Source organism: Pelophylax lessonae (genome assembly GCF_965119305.1).
Source record: "Pelophylax lessonae genome assembly, chromosome: 6".
NCBI lineage: Eukaryota > Metazoa > Chordata > Amphibia > Anura > Ranidae > Pelophylax > Pelophylax lessonae.
In genome coordinates this window covers 252,967,396-252,973,395 of record NC_138773.1, presented here as the reverse complement: position 1 = coordinate 252,973,395, position 6,000 = coordinate 252,967,396, and positions in this window count along the sequence as shown.

The window sequence follows — 6,000 nt, the reverse complement described above, 5'->3', positions numbered from 1 at the left end:
ATATATATATATATATATATATATATATATACATACACAGCAATAACAGTTCAGCAGTCAGTAGTATATTTCCCTATTTCTGCTGGCCAGCTCATTGGGGTCCAATCATTATGATGAAGTGCTCACAGTAGTGTCCCTTTAATAGCTAGCACAGGCATTGCCACTGTAGTCTTTACAAACAACCTTGTCCCTGCTTGAACATTTGAGGCCCCCTTTAGCTCATAGGTGGAAAACCAATGCTAAGAACTCCAGGCAGACATAAAAGACACAGATTAATGCAGCCCTTGATGTCTAATTAACGAGAACCTATCACAAAGAAATTATAATACATAGGGAGCTTTCTTGCCTATTTGATATGAATAAAATTTTAGTGAAAAAAAAAATTTCAAAAAAAGTCATGCCCAAGCACTAAAATCCCCACCCAAAATTTTAAGCCTGCTCCAACCCCATATACGACTACAAACATACACACATGAATGTAAATAAACCCATGAAAGGCACTTATGTACAAGAAACGTGGCTTATGCTACACATGTTACGAATGGTTGCACAGGTAGGAGTGAAGGCTCGTACACACTATAATAAAGTCGGGTGAACATTTTATTTGAGAAACAATCGTATGATTTTCTGATAGTGTGTACACAACTTTGACAGCGGATTCTGACCTTCCGAACGAAAATTGCAAAGGGGACAAACTACAAAATTTTTCTCATACAGGAACAGAATGAGCAATTTTAATTTAACCCTTTTTCTGCCAGGTCCGTGCGTCATACGAACCTTAGAGCGGGGGGGGGGGGGCCTCACAGACAATCAGCTGCCATCAGCCACCGGGATTGTGTGTGAAACTGACAGGCAGACTCCTGTCTTAGGAGAAAGCATTCAGGTGGCTGTGCTGCCGCCTGATTGCTCACAACACACACACCCCCGGTAACAGTACCCCCGCCATGTTTTCCGGGCTCCACTTGCCCATCTGTGGGCCCGAGACCGACATGGCTCTCAGCTGGGAGGTGGGAAAAGAGCGTACACACGCCCCCTCTCCTCCCCTTCTTGCTGTGACCTGGAAAGCAGCATTCATGACGTCACGTCTGGGTCAGCATCTTGGTGTCCCTGGCTAGCTTAGCCAGGAAGTAATGCGATCTGCATTGCAAAACATTCAGTGGTGTATAACGTAGACATGCAGGGTTCTTTAAGACCCTGCATGTCTCAATAAAGACAACCTGTCACCTAAAACACATCACAAGGGGGAATTTTTTTCCCTATGTGATGAAAAAAAAAAAAGTTAAGTAAAGAAAAAAACGTTTTTTTGTTTGCAAAAAATTAAGTGAGGCCCAAGCACAGAAAATCCCCCTAAATACATTTTGAGGCCCCCCCACCTCCACCTATACACACGTACCAATGTAAACGCATGCAACGGAAGTGCCTACACATGAAAATGTTGATTCCGATACACATATTACATATTACTGCGCACGCCAGTGTGAGAGCAATAATTCTAGCGCAAGACCTCCTCTGTAACACTAAACTAATACCTATAGGGGGCTTTTGAAGCGTCGCCTATAAAAAATATAGGGTACTAAATTTTTTTACCTTTTTACGGGGGCACAGAAATTTAAGGTTTTGCATGTTGGGTATCTATTTACTTGGAGCAACCTCATCTTATATTTCACCAAAAACGTGGGTAATTGTTTGCGGTTTTTTTGCCCTAAAATTCACTTTATTGTATTTTTTACTGAAATTTTACTGTCCTAGACCTTTGCAGTAATATCCTGTGACATAAAAATTGGAACTACCACTGTTTTATTCTCTAGGGTGTCTGCTTTCAGAAAATATATATTGTTTGGGGGTTTTACATCATCTTTAGGACTAAAAATGATTTTTTTACACGTGTACAAAAAAATGCAAAAACGGCTCTGGCACAAAAAAGGTTAATGTGTACTGTTTTCGTGTGAGAAACATCAGAAACAAAAGACTGTGCATGATCAGAAACAATAAACAATGAAAAAAAGCCCTTCTCGTATGGGAATATTAGTACATTATTTCCTTCCTCGGTTCCGACTTGCTGTAAAACAGAGAAAATCGGACAATCGTTTGCCCGATTTTCTTATAGTATGTACCCCACTTGAGAGCAATGATTCTGGGGCAATAATTCACAGCAAACTCTAAAGTGATGACTTGTAGAGGCTCTAAGTGCTGCCTATAGAAAATATAGTGAACGGAAGTTTCTTGTTGCCTTGCAGGTGCGCGCACACAGCTCCGGCCACGTAAGAAAACGCCCATTCACACTGTAAATGAGCCCTTACTAGCAAAGATGTTATAGCTAAAGCTGGCCACGGACAGATTGAAATTCAGGCAGTTCAGCAGGGACCAGATGAAAATCAATTCATCTATGGCTGCTCCTGTCAATTTATTGATCAACTTCTCACAAACAAGAATTTATAAAGAAAATTTTCAAAGGATTCCTTCATCCACTTCCAATGTGTGAATAGGGGAATCCATTTGCCTTTTTTTTTTTTTTTTGATCAACTGGCTGGCTGATCCCAAAGAAGAAAATCCATTTATGGCCAGCTTTAGCGAATTGAGCCACAAAAGTAAAAAAAAACGCTGTAGCGCTAAACCCAGGGGAAATCTTCCATTACATTTCTTTCCAGAATGCTCATGAAGGGTGCAGCCCTCCTCAGACCAGGAAATCTTCTAAACCACAGGTGTCAAACACAAGGGCCACGGGCCGAATGTGGCCCCCCAGGCCATTTCATGTGGCCCTCACACCTATCCTGCAGCTGCTGCAGCTGCGGCACCCCCCTTGTCTCTGCCCCACCTCTTGTCTCAGTAGTCGGCAGCAGAGATGACAGAACTATTTTGCCAGATCCTGTGCTTCTCTGTGCTGCTGCAGAAAGGCACGTCTTAGCCCACCCTCCCTTCTCAGCAGTCTGCAGTAGAGAGGAGGGCAGAACTCCTCCTACAGATCCTGCACCTCTCTGTGCAGCCACAACTCCACCTTGTCTATGCCCCCCCTGGGCTCAGCATTCAGCAGACTCTGTATGCTGGCTCCAGCCTTCCTCTGGTCCTCCTCCAGACCTTGCAACTTCTTCTTCACAGATCCCCCCACATCTTCTTCCTGGCAGTAGCACAAGGCAAGGGGGTGCATTGTGATGTAAGGAAGGGTGGGTGACTCTTGATTTATGATGGTTGGGGGCTCTTGACATCTCATGTAAGGGTGTAAGGGGGCGTAGGGTGCTCTGGACATCTAATATTACATATATAACCGGCCGTTTGAGGGCAACCATAATGCTGATGTGGCCCCTAATGAAATTTAGTTTGACACCCCTGTTCTAAACCAACTGCAAAAAAAAAACACACAGGAATGCGCAACTGCCTCCTGCTTTACCATGGATAATTTTATTAAAGTGATTGTAAAGGCAGAAGGTTTTTTTATCTTAATGTATTCTATGTGTTATTGTAAAAAAATCTTCTGTGTGCAGAAGCCCCCCTCAGCTCCCTAATACTTACCTGAGCCCATCTCTATCCAGCAATGTTGCAGGAGTTTCTCAGCTGCCCGGGACCGCCCTCATCATTGAGACAGCAGCGTGGTGCGATTGGGTCACGCTGCTGTCAATCAAAGTCAGTCAGCCAATCAGGAGAGAGAGGGAGCGGGGCCAGGCAGTGGTTCCGTGTCTAAATGAACACAGGGAGCTGTGACTCGGCTCGGATGCCCACATAGCAAGCTGCTTGTTGTGGGGGCACTCAACAGGAGGGAGGGGCCAGGAGCACAAAAGAGGGACCCGAGAAGAGGAGGATCTGGGCTGCTCTGTAAAACCAACTGCACAGGGGAGGTAAGTATAAGGGCCCATTCACACATGGGAGTCTGTCAGGCGGACTCAGTTTTTCTCAACGGGGGATTGATCCGTGGATTCCCCGCTGAGGAGGAGGGTGACAGCTGTGTCTCTGCGCTGTGTGTGGAGACACAGCTGTCAGTTCCCCATGCATCTCCATGGGGGAATCGGATGGGAACGGACCGTCTGTCCATTTTCATCCGATCCCATCTGCTGGACGGATGGAAAATAGGGTTTCCATCCATCCAGATCTGATGGATCGGATTGGATGTCAGTGGACATGTCTCCGCTGACATCCGTTCCCCCATAGAGATGCATGGGGGGACCGTTCAGTTCCGCCAAAAAAAACTGACAGGTGCATCTGAACGGTCCGCCTGTGTGAAAGGGGCCTAACATGTTTTTTTTTTTTCAAACAAGACTTTACAGTCGCTTTAAATCCACATACACAGCCCCCATTCACATCAGTGTGATTTGTCAGGTCAAATTGCAGCCTATATCTTGCAAAAGGAGCGTCCCAATTGGTGTGACGCTGACTTTGCAGCACCGCGCCGATTTTCAAAAGTATTTCCTGCACTACTTTTGGGAACTTCGGGGACGACTTCAATAGAAATCTGAGCAGGAACCCGCACAGATGCCTTTCAAGTCACCCCCGAAGTCGGACTGAAATGCGGCTTTGAAATCGTGTGATTTCAGGTGAAGTTGCACGATTTCAAGGCCGTGCTCAGTGTGAACGAAGGTAAATGAATACTCATATGCAAAATAAAAACATCAAGCTAAACAAGTATGCTCCAGTCAGAACACAATAGTATATTCTTCAAAACAAATGGTTGGACAACTGACGCATTTCAAGGGTCACGCCCCTTTTCTTAGAGCTGATTTTTTTCAGAGAACGATACTATTGCGTTCTGGCTGGAGAATTCTTGTTTAGCTTGATTTTTTTTTTTTTTTTATTTGCCTGTGTATCCATTTGTCTAGGTGGATTTATCAAAGTTATCAATAGTAATACACGAGGTGGTTGCGCCCTCTTGTGTTTTTTTTCTGTTAGTGAATTGAACCCTCTGTCAGGTTCTAATCTTCCACACTTTATTGCTGGTCTCTTCATAAATGCAGCCACCATGTTTTCTATTGAAGAAGTTCACAATGTGTGACTGACTCTGGAAATGTGCTGCTCCATCCAGTCAGACGGTCACACCTGTATATAACAAACACCCCCATAGAAGAGATGTGCAGTACAGAGTGTATGGATACAGTATAAAATACATCACATTGAACGCACCCTGGGAATATAGAAAGTCTTCAGAACTTCATCAAACTGACAGAAAAAACAATCAAACCGGAAGCGTGCTTCTCTCTAATCACTCAGCCGATTAAAGTACTCCGCAATGCATGCCGGGTGATGCAGTTTTCCATTCCGCTCACACTCAGTCAGGTAGGCTGTCTGAAGACTTCATTTCCCATGAGCAGCAGGGGCTCAACCCGGAAGTGGAGGATTGTTGTGTGTTTTCAGTGCTGCTGCTGCTGCTGCTGGAATCATACAAAGTGCTGTGTGTAGAAGGTGAGTGTGACTGCATGAGTTCTGTGTGCAGAGGGCTCTGTATTATTATGTCTATTATTTAATATATAGTTGCAGAATGTGGCATCAGCACTGTTTACCTTGTCATATAATATAATGTTACAGCAACAGGTAATATCTGTGCAATCATCCAGGTTGTATTGTTGTTCCTAGACTTCTAAATGGCCATTCCCCCTTCAGCTGCACCTTCAGGCCTACTGTCATTGTGCTTTGTTTCCTTGTTTCTCTCATTTGGTAAATGTCAGAAATTTCTGCAGCACTTTACAAAGGCCTCTTGCACAGCAGATGTTTTGCTATCTGTTCTAGGCGCCTTCCCTCCTGGCAGCGGTGAGAAAAATGGTGAGAAGCAGCGCCCAATGTAAGACCTGTAGACCCGCATTGCGAAAAACTTTTTTTTAAAAAATTAGGGGTTTAAAAAACTTTAATCTTTCCATAATTTTACTTTCCTGGTGCATATACATTGCAGCATAAATGTGGCTGGTGCTCTGCCCTCACTTGTATGCTGCAGAATAATCTGGTCCGTACAACTACTAGTTTTGGGATTCTGTGATGAAATTGTACCATCCAGAATAAACTCCCAGAGAACCAAACCTTGCA